A 15519-nucleotide genomic window follows, 5' to 3' on the forward strand; every position below is an offset into this window, starting at 1 on the left:
AAATGAAGGCGTCAGCTTCCATATCCGCTAAGGAGTATGTCAGACCTCGTAAAAGATCATCGCTCCTGCAAACACTGTTAGAGTTCAGCGAGCCTGGACAGATTGTCATACGAACGGCTTCTCAGAGTTCAGATGATGAGCCTCATCCTCTAGGTTTATGTCTTTATGACACGAGCAGAGCTGTCACTCGTCACCTGTTGTGAGTAACACATGGGATTACGGTGAAATATTGAAGTGGAGAGACTGAAATAGTATTCTGTCTCTCATTAGTGATGGAAGACGGTGCACGTGCAGCTTCAGCACCAGCACATAAGCACACAGGAAAGAAATGATTCTTATAAAGAGTTCTCTTAGTATTCCTGGCTGTTGATTTTGCAGCCTCTGGTTATGTATTTTCCTGTTAATCTCCAGCGTGTGTAGACCTGAGCGGCCCATCCCAGAGCCTCACCCTGCCTCAGTTACTCATACTTGCCCAACCGCTCAGGTATGTCACAGTGGTTAATCATTAAAGAGGCGCGCGTGTATATGTGTGTGTGTGTGTGTGTGTGAGTCTTAGAGCATCTTTGTGCAATCTTGTTCCTGTAATGACACTTTTGATCAGTGCTACACACTCGTTTAGTTACACAACTCTCAGCTTCCTGTTGCGTTATCCTCTAGAGACAGATGATTTAGTGTGTGTGTGTGTATGTGTGTGTGTGTGTGTGTGTGGAGAGGGTGTGGGATTCTAGATGAGGCATGCTGGTGGACACACCTTCCCACTCACTTTCCCTGACTCCACACCTTCTTCCTGCCTCGGCTCCACCAACACGACAATTTGGGGCCGAGGCGGAGCCAAGCGTATCCCACAATGCCCTCCGTGTCTCTCTGCAGTCAGAACAGCTCAAGAGATCAGCACAACCTGTAGCTGGTGGCATCATTTACAAGAGCTTGAAGATGGACAGCAGGAATTAAACTTAAAGAAAGCAGAACGGAGAGTCTGAACGGGAAACATCGCATCACTTGGAGAAGTGAAGATAAGGAGCTTGTAAAGAGCTGTGGTTTGTGACTCTGTATTAGTGAGACGTAAAGAAGATGAGTTCGCAACAGAGACGGAGGGAATATTCGGCAGACAGCCTGGAGAGGGAGAGGATCCCTTCAGATGACATGCACTATCAGGGGATGCTGAAAGCCCTGGATGGCAGGAAAGGTACTTGGGAAGCTTTCTGATACACCTGCTCATGTGGGAAGAGAGATTTCTGCTGTGTAGAAGCCAGATCTCTGGGTCACAGATTTATGATCAGAGAAACAGTCTTTTTGTTGTGGTTTCTAGTTAAATTATTGGAACATTCTTAGGATATAACATGTCAACTTACTCTACCAACACTAACCTGACAGTCTACTAGTACTCCAGTGAGAGTTAGTTAGAAACTTACCTACAGTTAGTAGCGTGCGTATAACAAGATGAATCTGATTGAGAAGTGAAACTGTGTAAGATTAAGACCCTAACTTTGGACTTTATTTAAGAATTCATTTCAATTTCATTCCTCTGATGTCAGTCTAGGGTCCAGGAAATCTAGGATGTTTCGCCACGCAATGCATTATTCTCATTCACCAACCATGAGAAAAATATCTTCCCCCTCTGTGAATGCAATCTTGTGAGCAAACAGGATTACATTAGACCTTATTATAAGATAATTCACATGAGATCTGTAATAATAAACCTAAGGTTTAGCACTAGACTTATAGTGTTTGTAAAATGTCATTGCTCTGCACACTATAATCATCATCTCATACAGAATCTGTCCCACAAGGCCGTTTCCTCAAGATTTAAACTGATGACTTGTATTCACCAGTGATAGATGTGTTAAGTGGGACTGAGGTTGCATCTGATTGGCTCGTTCAGTGTGTCATCAGCGAACAGTGCTGAGCAAACAGAGAAAGTGCATTTGACACTATATCTGTATACTTATCACTGCATTAAATATCAGCTGATAAAAATAAATGTTATATGCATGCCTCACACACCCCAGAGGGCAGGAGTTGTGCGCTGAATCACAAGGGCGTTGGTTTAAACATAAGTGCTGTAACTTTATACGTGTGAGAGGATAGAAAGATCCCCCGTACTGGGGCTCATCATCATCCACATCATCATCATCATCATCATCATAACCCGTGTAAGACTCTTCAACACTGAAGGGGAGGCAGAGGTCAAGGTTCACTGCCTCCTCCCTTGGTAATGATGTTTCCTAATCTGTTCATCAAGCTCCACCCAACAGAAGCAGAAGTCCTGCGGGCGCGTCTGAGGCTGAATCACTCAGCAAACATATTCCTATTGTCTCTCATATTGTGCATTGAAGTATTGAAAACATTGCTCCAAGTATTGATTCCACTGCATTCTACAGAAGCACAAATGAATGGGATTTAGGTGTGGGATAGGTTATTACTCTATGCTTTGGCTCATGCACTTCTACAGGATTGCTTGATGCTTGATTTCTATTGTATCTTTAAACGTCTTTCAGTCCTTGCTGCAAAATGCATGGGGCAAAAGAATGATCAGTCATCAACATCCTTCAAATCAGGGATGGGGTTGGGATGTCATCAGTTCAGTTTGGTCTCTTCCCAATCCTGTTCACGATTAGACAAACTCCAGCTGAGATATGACTGGAGTTTACAGCTGTTTTTGTACTTGAAGAGGTATATCACAATCTCTATCACAGACTCTTATTTTTCATGCTTTTGCATGCCGTTTTGTGTATTTTTCTACACACATTTGTTTTTGTTTTTTTTCACAAATGTGTATTTTTTCACCTTGTACTTTGAAGACTAACTTCAGTCGCAGTTTACAGTATATGATGTGGCATTAACTACTATTTACTAGCAATAAATACCCCCCAAAAAGTATGGATTTACTGTGTAAGTAAATGCTCTGAAAAATTCCCAAATTTTCTGCTGATGAGTCCGCAGTGTGGTTAGCTTTAGAAGTAAAGTTAGGGTTATGAGTGGTGAGGGTTGAGTTACAGTTAGGGATAGAGTTAACATGTAATTACATGTGTCAATGAAGTACTTTTAATGTAATTACAATGCACCGCCATGTATGTTTCAAATGGTTCAGTACATAATTCTGTAGTTAAGGCCACCTTATAGAAAAGTGATCAACTTTACTAGCAGTCTTTGAGCTGTGTTTTCTCTGGTAATGGTGAGAGGTGCAGGTGTTGGCAGTGTGTTTCACGCTGCTGGAGGAACAGGATTGTGCAGGCTGTGGGTGTGTCTGTGCTCTTCAGTTAGTCATGAGTGATGCACACTTCACGGTTAATTTTCCCAGCCCGAGGCGTCTGAACCTGTGCTCCGTCTTCACTTGACAATGGAGCTGCCCAGACATCTCCTGCAGTCATTCCTCTGCAGCTTTACTCAGGCTTTCTCACATGGGTGTGCCTCAGCGGTGCTGGGATGTAATCGTTCGGGAGGAGATGGGAGGCATTCCCACACAAAAACAACTAATAATAAAAGAACAAGTAAAAAAGCATTCTCGTTGGGTTTTTAATTTGTTGCACTTCTTTCCTCTCTTGCAGTTTGGCTGTTTCTTTATTAAACAGTCACAGTAGTGGTTGCATTGCATCAGTGTTGTTTTGGGCTGAGATACGGTATTGCACTTTTCAGTGAACTGAACCTGTGAATTGTTTATCTATAGGGATTTAGCATTTTAAACATCAAAAATTGAAATTAATAAAATGACACATTTACTCTGAACACTGCTGAATCCTGTTGAATCTTCTCTTTTGTTTCAGATGAACGGGACAAAGTGCAGAAGAAGACTTTCACAAAATGGGTGAACAAACACTTAATAAAGGTACATTCATGTAAATTATTTCCTGCAATTGTTCAAGTTAAAATGACCAGTGATTCTTGATTCTGTTCTTCCATTCATGTTCAGATTGTGATTTTACTGTAGTTTAAGTACAGTCATACTGTCATTTCCACAAACTAATCCAATGCAACTTACATTACACTTCCGCAGCACAAGTATCATATGTTCAGTCCTGTAATTCAATCCATGGACCAACGCAATAAACCATGAGAAATAAATAGTTTAACACCGTGTGATAAGGTTTTGTGGGAGTGCACACATAGACAGCTGATTATAAACCTGTTGTTGTAGTATCATCCAGATTCTTTGGTTTCAAACATTTTTTTTTCTATGTTCATTTGATATATATATTTGTGATTGATATAATATATATATATATTAGTTTTAGTTCCTCGTCTATTTCAAGAAATAAAAAATATATTTTTTTTATGGCTTTAGTTGTAGTTTTTATTTCCGTTAACTATAATAATCGCAGTTGTAACAGTGTGCGAGTGTCGGGTTCTCTCATGTTTTATTGCACTATAATGAATGATGTAACATTGCTTTAACAAAGGCTCAAAACATTTCAACTTTTATTACAGTGCTTCACTGCAAAGTCATGTGAGAATAACCACGATAGAGAGATAATACTAGAGAGATAACCATGTCTATTGCCAACCCATATTACTACTATTGGTTACCAGTACAATTTTTAACCTTGATATCACAACACCCAGTTTAGAAACGAATGTACCCATCTTAAAGTCTCTTTCTTGTTGGAGCCATGACAGCTGTTGGGCTGAAGATGATTTCAGTGTGATATTTGTAGAGAAGCAGATCATATCCTGACCACACAAGTGATAAATCTACACGCAGCTCGTCCATCGTCGTCTAGTCTGAAATGTCTAGTATTTAGACAGAAAGGTCTGTGTGTGTGGAAAAACCAAACAAAAGATAATGAAAATGTAACGCTGGACAAGACTGAAGGTTATTAGCACCTGTACAAATCAATCAAACCATCATGAACATCTGAATTCATTTTGCAGCATGCATAATATCATATTCAGGGTATAAACACTTGTCAGTCCATGCAGCCAACACTAGCACATGTGCACATGTGTCGGAGTAAGACAGTTGTTTTATATACTGCTTGTTATATTAATTATAATTGATTCACGTATAACTGAGTGATTTAACGATGTGCATTGATCCAGGGCACAGCTACATAAACCTATCATTACACTTGGCAGCACATGTTCACATCAGTTGTATTTATTACAAACACTGAGTATGTTTTCACCCTGTGTACTCTCAAATATGAGCCCTTATTTTATAATAATCATCACTGACACATCTATATTTGCTGACTTAATGTTAGAGTTTGACCTTGACAAACACTTAGAGTTTGCGCTGTGGTGTGTCGCTGTCGTCAGCTGTTATCTAGCACTTATTAGAGGGTTTTATTGCTTTGTGCTGATTGAGCTGAGTAAGTGTGAGGATTGAATACATGGAGATAGATGGGACAAATAAGATGCATTTGTTAGGGGGGGACTCTTACACAGACTGTGATATTTTAGCAAAGAGTCATTGACTGTGATGAAACTCATTGCAATCGTAAGAGACAGTGTGTGAGGTTATAGAGTAGATGCGTGTGTGAGGTTATAGAGTAGATGTGTGTGTGAGGTTATAGAATAGATGCGTGTGTGAGGTTATAGAGTAGATGCGTGTGTGAGGTTATAGAGTAGATGCGTGTGTGAGGTTATAGAGTAGATGCGTGTGTGAGGTTATAGAGTAGATGCGTGTGTGAGGTTATAGAGTAGATGCGTGTGTGAGGTTATAGAGTAGATGCGTGTGTGAGGTTATAGAGTAGATGCGTGTGTGAGGTTATAGAGTAGATGCGTGTGTGAGGTTATAGAGTAGATGCGTGTGTGAGGTTATAGAGTAGATGCGTGTGTGAGGTTATAGAGTAGATGCGTGTGTGAGGTTATAGAGTAGATGCGTGTGTGAGGTTATAGAGTAGATGCGTGTGTGAGGTTATAGAGTAGATGCGTGTGTGAGGTTATAGAGTAGATGCGTGTGTGAGGTTATAGAGTAGATGCGTGTGTGAGGTTATAGAGTAGATGCGTGTGTGAGGTTATAGAGTAGATGCGTGTGTGAGGTTATAGAGTAGATGCGTGTGTGAGGTTATAGAGTAGATGCGTGTGTGAGGTTATAGAGTAGATGTGTGTGTGTGAGGTTATAGAGTAGATGCGTGTGTGAGGTTATAGAGTAGATGCGTGTGTGAGGTTATAGAGTAGATGCGTGTGTGAGGTTATAGAGTAGATGCGTGTGTGAGGTTATAGAGTAGATGCGTGTGTGAGGTTATAGAGTAGATGCGTGTGTGAGGTTATAGAGTAGATGCGTGTGTGAGGTTATAGAGTAGATGCGTGTGTGAGGTTATAGAGTAGATGCGTGTGTGAGGTTATAGAGTAGATGTGTGTGTGTGAGGTTATAGAGTAGATGCGTGTGTGAGGTTATAGAGTAGATGCGTGTGTGAGGTTATAGAGTAGATGCGTGTGTGAGGTTATAGAGTAGATGCGTGTGTGAGGTTATAGAGTAGATGCGTGTGTGAGGTTATAGAGTAGATGCGTGTGTGAGGTTATAGAGTAGATGCGTGTGTGAGGTTATAGAGTAGATGCGTGTGTGAGGTTATAGAGTAGATGCGTGTGTGAGGTTATAGAGTAGATGCGTGTGTGAGGTTATAGAGTAGATGCGTGTGTGAGGTTATAGAGTAGATGCGTGTGTGAGGTTATAGAGTAGATGCGTGTGTGAGGTTATAGAGTAGATGCGTGTGTGAGGTTATAGAGTAGATGCGTGTGTGAGGTTGTGAGGTTATAGAGTAGATGCGTGTGTGAGGTTATAGAGTAGATGCGTGTGTGAGGTTATAGAGTAGATGCGTGTGTGAGGTTATAGAGTAGATGCGTGTGTGAGGTTATAGAGTAGATGCGTGTGTGAGGTTATAGAGTAGATGCGTGTGTGAGGTTATAGAGTAGATGCGTGTGTGAGGTTATAGAGTAGATGCGTGTGTGAGGTTATAGAGTAGATGCGTGTGTGAGGTTATAGAGTAGATGCGTGTGTGAGGTTATAGAGTAGATGCGTGTGTGAGGTTGTGAGGTTATAGAGTAGATGCGTGTGTGAGGTTATAGAGTAGATGCGTGTGTGAGGTTATAGAGTAGATGCGTGTGTGAGGTTATAGAGTAGATGCGTGTGTGAGGTTATAGAATAGATGCGTGTGTGAGGTTATAGAGTAGATGCGTGTGTGAGGTTATAGAGTAGATGCGTGTGTGAGGTTATAGAGTAGATGCGTGTGTGAGGTTATAGAATAGATGCGTGTGTGAGGTTATAGAGTAGATGTGTGTGTGAGGTTATAGAATAGATGCGTGTGTGAGGTTGTGTGGCTGTGTTCATCATATTTAATGCATCACCAGAGACCTCTACTGGCTCAATATGAGCTCTGCTTCGTAATAAATGTAATAGCAATACTGAACATTTTATATCATATTGATAGTTGTAAAAAAGTTATGTTTTCAAGATGGAAAAGAGCATCTATTTACTCACCCTCATTCTTTGATATTTATTTTTCTGTAGAAGTTTTCAGTCATATACGTAACTGATGTCATTCCAGCATCAGTTTTAAATCACACTAATCTTACTGTTGTCCTTCATCATTCAACTTTCCCTTCTTTCTTCCATCTCTAATCATTGTAACTCCATTCATCCGTCTGCTGTTCACTCCTCGTCCTCCAGCACCGGAGAGCTGAGGTAGGTCCCTCTGTCAGCGTGTCCCAGCATGCTCTGCTCTCTCACACACACGTTCAGTCCTCCCGAGGCTCTTCTGTTGTCACATGATGCTCACAGCTTGAAAAATGACTCATTAGTTGCCATTCGTTTTAGTCTTTAGGCTTTGCTGTGTTCCACTTTTAGTAAAACAAAAACAGTTGATCCTAAAATCCTGTCATCATTCATTCACCTGTCATGTTGTTCCAAACCCATATGCAGTTATTTTTCCATACATTACCATGACTGTCACAACAAAAACATTATAACCCTATTATAAACTGTTATTTTCCATTAGATGTTTAAACTTCTGTGTCACATTTGACACAATGCAGTTTGCCGTACATTTTTGATTTCATGATTTCAGCAGATAATATTTGAAGAAATGTAGCTCTTTTCAACTTCTGGAGTACTATACACACACACACACACACACACACACATATATATATATATACACACACTTTTTTGTTATTTTGTCCTTCCTGAAACTTGAAAGATTTGATTGCAATTATAGTAAAAAAAATTATAATAATAACTAAAACAAAACAAACAAAAAAAGTTACTTGAAATAAAATAAAGGTAATGAAAATTAATAAAAAAAAAAAAAACATTTTATTTCAGCTATATTTCACAACATTTCTAATTTTAACACAAATGTACTAAAATAGCTAAATAAACGTATAAATAAAAAAATAATAAAAACTTAATAGACATATTAAAAAACTAAAATAGCAAGCAACAAAATTAATAAAACTTGAACTAAAATGACAGAAAATAAATAATCCAGTCTAAATTAAAATATGAACAAAACCTGCAATATACATCAATGATACTAAAATAACACTAGCAACGTGAGGGTGAATAAATGATCACAGAACTGACACTTTTAGGATTTTCAAGCGAGCTGCTGAGAGCTGAGTGTCTTATGATATAAACCAGAGGAAGCCCAGTCTGTCTGTCATCCACCGTGAATCTGTATATGTTTTTATAATCGAAGCAGAGAACCTATTTTATAAAGCAGCTGTACCGTGGTTGAGTGGCTGATTTAGAAAAGCTTCAGAATTAAATGTGAACTTTGTCACAGATTGTTTTAGTGGTGAGGCAGGTGAGCCATGCGTCTCTCTGTCCTGTACTCACGGAGCAAAACACAAATCAATCTCTTTGAATTCAGGGTCCCGCTCTTAACAAGAGACACACATACTTGTGTTTATGTCCGTTGTATTTTTGGAGACTGGCTTCACCTTTCACTTTACTTGAATGGAAGAAAACAACTAGCTCAGCATTTCTGCCTAACATCTAACATCTGTGTTTCATGTGAAGGAAAAATATATTCATATACGTGAGGATGGGTGAATTATGACAAAATGCCGTCAATAAAATATAAGAAAGTGGAAATTCTAGCTGTGTGTTTTAGTCCTCCAAACGAATCAAGTGCAAACCTGCAGCCAATATCATTGGTCATCTAAATCATGCATTAAGAGTTCAGCGTTCAGAACAATCATGGCTGAATCTGATCGCATCGAGCAGTAATCAAGAGAGCTACAAACACAATATGATGCTTAGGATTAGGGTTGTAAGTTAAGTAAGTCAGCATTGTGGTTGAGGAATGAAATCTTTAGATTTGGGTTTGCGCTCACATATTCTGTGTTTTCTTTCTGCAGGGGTGATGAACTGATCTTTGTTTGTTTTTTCTCTCAGACCCAGCGTCATGTGAATGACCTGTATGAAGATCTCAGAGATGGACATAACCTGATCTCCCTTCTGGAGGTCCTCTCCGGAGAGACGCTGGTGAGTGTCGCCCAAACCCAAAGTCCTGACCCAGACCTCCAGGTCAAACACCCCACCGTCTTCATACTCAACGTTTGGATGAATCACACCCAAAACACTGGGTTCAGATATTCCTGACAAATTCTTGACATCTTTCCATCAAACTGCTTGATCTGTTGGCTGTAGCTCAGACATTAACGTCACTCTCTGGCTTTTCTTTTGAATCGGTGTGGCGCCTCCTTGACTCTTTCTGTACCTTTCATTCCACCTTCCTTTGACCCTGATCCACCTCTCTTTCCTGACCTTTGCCCTTTGACTTCTGTCTGCTCTCTTTGCACTTCTCTTGTCAAGCCGAGGGAGCGGGACGTTGTGCGGAGCGTGCGGTTGGTGAGTGATGCAGATGCTTCATTGGCATGGGTCACTCACTGTGGCTGTCCTGCGCATGATGTCACGTCCGCCACTAGTCTTGTTTACATTTGTTTGCCGACTTACTTTGATGCTATGTCTCAAGATTATAACATGCTAGGTATCTCAGCTGATTAAAGTAATAAGGGTAATTATTCAGCAGGTTGGTAGATAAATGTTGAGAGACTTCATTAAGAATTCTAAATTTAGGGACTTTTATTTTGAAAAACGAATTACATTAGCTGTTTCATTTACTAATATTCAACAGTCAGCGGCTAAATATTGACATTTTTATAAATAAACCTATGTTGTGTAAAACAGCATTACTTTCTTAATAAAGCATGTTTTTGCTTCTATCTTTTATTTCGAGATTTGACTGTTGTGAATAACATTGCAGTAGCCCTGTTTCATTCTTACTCGGTTCTGCTTGCACATGACTGACGCTGTTTCTCTTTATGACACCATCTATCTGAACCTCGTCATGGTTTGGGTGTGTGACCGATACAGCGAATGAATGAAATCTAAGTGACTGCCAAATAAATCCACATTCATTTTGAAGCAATATATGTAGAATTGAATATAAGTGTAGAGCAAAGTGTTTGTGCAAGACATGCTTTTTTAAGTTAAAGTTGTTCAGGTCATAAAAACATATTGGAGTGTGTTTGGCAAATCAGATGTTTTGATAAATATATATACATTCAGCATATAAATACATGCATTTGCATTTAGCAGACGACTTACAGTGCATTCAGGCTTTAAATTTTTACCTATCATGTGTTCACGGGGAATCGAACCCCCAACCTTGCGCTTGATATCGCAGTGCTCTACCAATTGAGCTACAGGAACACCAGTGCAACATTCAGCAGTATTTAGCATTCATCCACAATATTATACCATGTTAAATCCACAAGACCATCAATTCTGTCAAATAGTCTTGAAGACCCCATGAAATGACTCAATGTGCATTTTATAATTTCTTTAATTGCATTATCTGTGTTGACATATTTCCTACTGAAACAGGAAGTTGGGGCGTGGCCTATCACAGCAGGTATTATTTGTAGCGGATGAGCTCATTCTTGTGTGGAGCTAATTGGATTTGTTGTTCATGTTCATGAATCAGAAAATAAAACAAAGTATTTTAAATGCAGATTTAGTTTTTCTGTCACCCAGAATACAGATGTGCTCAATGCTAACAGACATGGACTGAAAAACCCCCAAAACACATCATTTAGATTTCATTGGGTCTTTGATGTCTTTTCTTAGCGTGCTCATAAAGGTCATCTTGTTTTTCATTCTTCCTTCCATTAGACCAGCTTCTCTGGGCACTCAAGGACACGTCTCAGTCTCATCCTTCCTGTCAACTATGTCATGTGTCTCATTGACTCTGTGTCTGTCTCCACAGCCTCGTGAGAGAGGACGCATGCGATTCCACAAACTGCAGAATGTGCAGATAGCACTGGATTTCCTCAGACACCGGCAGGTACGAGAACATCTCAATTTAGCAGATTGTCCTAGCTGCTCCCTTACATAAAGTATTAGTTAATTGAGACCATATTCTAGTCACAGCAAAACTGACCATCAAAGAATTGTAAAAGCCCATTTGCATCATCAGTTCCTAGTAACTGTTCACTTTCATGGTGTGGAAAAGAGCAACATGAGTATTTTGCTTTAAATGCATCCTTGAGTGTCATTTCAATTCATCATGAACTCAAATGTGAAATGCTCTTCTCTGTAAATCACAGGTGAAGCTGGTGAACATCAGGAACGATGACATCGCCGACGGGAACCCAAAGCTGACACTGGGTCTCATATGGACCATCATCCTCCACTTCCAGGTCTCCTGTTCTGTCAGTGTTGAGTTCCCACACCATTTACCTCCTCCTCCTCCCCTGGGCTTCAAATCAGTCTGATTAATCACTGATTCAATTGATTCTTTGGGTCATACTGATTTTATGATTTCCAATCAAACCTCAATGGGGTCAATAGTTTTTTTGCTTCAAACCAGTATCTGCCTCATGCAAATAAAATGTTGTTGATTTAATTCCTACTTTAATCAGGAATGTCCATTATGATCCGACCACAACAGTCTTAGTATGTGAAAACGAAGCAGTTTGTTTGATTCTCTTGACGAATCTGTGCAGTGTCTCAGGCGCCATGAGCAATTGAGAGTCTTTGAGCTAATCTAATTTCATAATCTAATATTCAGGATGGTTTGTAGATCTAAATTACGTGAATCTGTTGTTCAAGGTGTTCAATTACAATCACACTCAGTCACAATACAGCTGCCAGGAGACTGACACAAATTCAGCCGATTGTGCTTCTTGAGTATGTTCTTCACGCGTTTGAGGGAATTTAATTTGCTTGGATTGACAAAATAGGTTGGCAGGACTTCTGGTTCGTACAGCAGAAGTAGAGAGGTTTGTGTAGAGGTGTGGTGTATGGACTCCTGCCCACTTCCTCAAGAAATAAAAGAGGTATGGAGGTAGCCTTACCAAGAAGAGAATCACATGCGCAGGGATTTACTGAAGATGGTGCCAACATTCTGCTTAAAGATTATTGTGCTAAAATATTACATTAAACATTAAACAATATCTAATGATTTCTTATTAACATAGAGGGCATTTAAAAATAAGTATAGAAAAGCAGCATATTTAAAATATGTTAATTTCCTTAAAGTTAAGTTTAAATATCACATTTGGTCACCATAATTTGTTAAAATTGAAGCCTTAAAACTGTTTGTCATTGTGAAAGCGTTATCAAAATAGCACGATTTTCAATAAGAAGCTACTTTTCTGATGTAATATTGTAGCAAGAAAGAGTGCACTGTTTTCAGTGGCATGTTTTATTGCACATGCACAATTACAAAACTGAAAAGAAAATTCAAACACACTCTTCTAGTCTGAGTTTGTTGTCTGACATTTATTTTAGTCAACTTAATTATTCAGACGGTTTGTTTTGTAAATGGGTCATTGAAACCAAATTGTCAGATTCTCTCAATGTTGTAGTTTTTGTCTGTTTTTTTTTTAGTCTAATGCTTGTTTTATTAACTAGACTTAGACTAAAAATGCACAATGTTTCCAAGTTTTTCTGTTTTAGCTCTTTGTTGTTTTTGTGGCAGATACTGTTGTTTAAATGCTTCAAATTTAGCTTATGGCTCGGCAAGTTAAATGTACAGCTTACCCAAACTGATTGGGTTTTCCTTCAATGAACTGCATTGTTTTCTACACTTATTCATGGATTAAGTATAATAACCGGCCTCAGAGGGGTCCTAGGAGGTCAATGGTAATCATTGGGGCTGAATTGTTATTGCATTGCATGACTATAATTTTTGAGTAAAATCAACTAGTTTAATTAATTATTGATTTGCATATGATAAACATAAGGCTGCTGCTGCCACTTGTTATTAAATCCATGCAACTCATTTTTGTGGGCTGGTAGATTTCAGATATCCAGGTGAACGGTCAGTCAGATGATATGTCAGCGAAGGAGAAGCTGCTCCTCTGGTCTCAGCGGATGGTGGACGGTTACTCCGGTGTCCGCTGCGATAACTTCACCACTAGCTGGAGGGACGGAAAACTCTTCAACGCTGTTATACACAAACACGAGTAAGTGCCTCTGTAACACATCTCAAGATCGGGGTTTGGCTAAAGTATTAGATATCGCTGGTGCATTGTTACAGAATTATTATTTTTTGGGGGGTGTTTCTTGATATTTCCTTCAAATATTTATCATTAGTCTCAGAGGTTCTCAAAATTACCTCCACTCTCGATCAAACTTGTCCTTGATGCCATGGAGTAAAGTCTTCTGATCTGAATTCAGCATGTATTTTTGTGTAAAACAATGCTCTGAGCACAGATGAGTCAAATCAGTGCTTATTCTCACAGTCTTCTAGAGTTTAATCAGCCTTTGAAGTTCAACATTTCAAAGGACTTGTAATGCACATTATAATGCATCATATTATCTCAGAAATAATTGTAACCACAGTTATAATACATTATCTATTCATTGTTACCCCTATAATGCATTAAAGAACAAGAAAAACAGACATATTATAATGCATTTTAACTTTGGTTGCAGTTATTTTTGAAAAGATATAATGCATTACAATGTATGTTATTAATACTTTTATAATACATTATACATAAAGCCTTTTATTTTTTGATGAATACCAAAAGAGATATAATGCAGTGGTTCTGAGCTGCTCTTTTATATACAGTATAATGGTGATGATGGGCTCCTGAGCTCAAGAAACAGTTATGAGATATACTAGATGTGCCTTGACACTACATTTTCAAGTGTATGCAAATGTAAAAGAGATTTGAGAAATACAGCAGATGACAACTAGATAAACAAAAGTTTGTCCAGACAAACTTTATGTTGGCTTGAGAAAGCCTCATTAGAAAGTATATAAATTAAAGTCAGGATGTTTTAAGTAAAAAGCAGTAAAGGTCAATTAGTAGCAGTTTTAAAAGCTTACATATATTAATGTAATTTTGAAGAAGTTGTAGGGACTACTTTATATGAGCATCAGTTAAAAAAATGACACAGGTTTTTTTGTAAATGGTAGACAACTGTTCACACATGCCACACAGATCCAGGCTTAATGAAAGCAGGTTTTCTATAATGAGGGTGTGTTCTGTATGCAGACGCGAGGACAAAAGAGAGCAGGAAGAGATTGAATAAGAAAACAGTCTTAGATGAAATGTACAATGAAGGCTGAAAGATAAATAGTGTGAGGTGTGGTGCCTGTCGGAGTGGAGACTCCCCGCAGGGCAGCTTTTCTGAAACGTTAACATGTACCTGCAAAACATGGGAACGCCCGACTGACCCTGACATGAAGAGAGAGGATTTGATGCTTTTGTCAGCCAGGAACACTCATAGGATCTGCCTCCTTTCAGAAATGAGGAAGAGGCTCTTACAGGCACCACACTGCAAGTACAGGTTGATTTCTTTTTTGAAGCTCTCTGAAAACAAATGGATTTCAGAAACTGAAGCGTGACTAATACCATGCAGAGGAGTTATTAATATTTGGAAATTCAACATAGTTGTATAATTGGAATTGCATTGCATTGGGCCACGATGTTGCTCAACATGAAGAGGCGTCTGTCCTTTAAGAAGCGTCGCACCGGCTCCAGCAGCACCATGGCTTCTGCGAGTGACGTGGAGGACCGTGTGGTCATGCTGTGTGAGGATATTCCCTCCGAGGACTCCGGCCGGGGATCCCAGAGTCCAGGCGCTCGCTCCAGCGGAGACTCTCAGACGGGATACGGGCCGGACTGGAGCTCTGTGAGCCATGTACCAGAGAGAGACCTGAGGCAGATCCATGCGGGCTTCAGGACGGATGATCTGAGCATGGTGGAAGACGTTCAGTGCCACGCTGGAGAATCTGATGTCATGCCTTCCAGCATACATTTCTCAGAGATGCCTGGGTGCTTGCTTAATTTCTAACACCTTTTAATGTTGCAGAAGCTAAGGGTTGTGATGTTTGAGTCATTTTGATGTTTTAATCATTGTAAGTGTGTAGAAGTGTGTAGAGTTTGTTGGCTCTCTGTTGTTTGGAGCCGCTCCCAGCACTTGGTATTCATGGCATGTGAGTTATGGCTCCATCCCTCCGGAGACAGATGTTTTTTGGGATTTATGGAGCAGGTGGTCACCTTACCTGCGTCTCTGAACCTGCGTCTCTGTGATTCTGCAATATTCAAATC

The 15519-nt window shown here is 39.6% G+C and overlaps 1 pseudogene; it reads left to right on the forward strand.

Annotated features, from left to right (window-relative positions):
* Positions 1 to 15519, forward strand: part of LOC128030597 (plectin-like) — a 108598-nt pseudogene that overhangs the window by 16067 nt on the left and 77012 nt on the right.

The sequence above is a fragment of the Carassius gibelio genome, chromosome A16 (genome assembly GCF_023724105.1).
Source record: "Carassius gibelio isolate Cgi1373 ecotype wild population from Czech Republic chromosome A16, carGib1.2-hapl.c, whole genome shotgun sequence".
Taxonomy (NCBI): Eukaryota; Metazoa; Chordata; class Actinopteri; order Cypriniformes; family Cyprinidae; genus Carassius; species Carassius gibelio.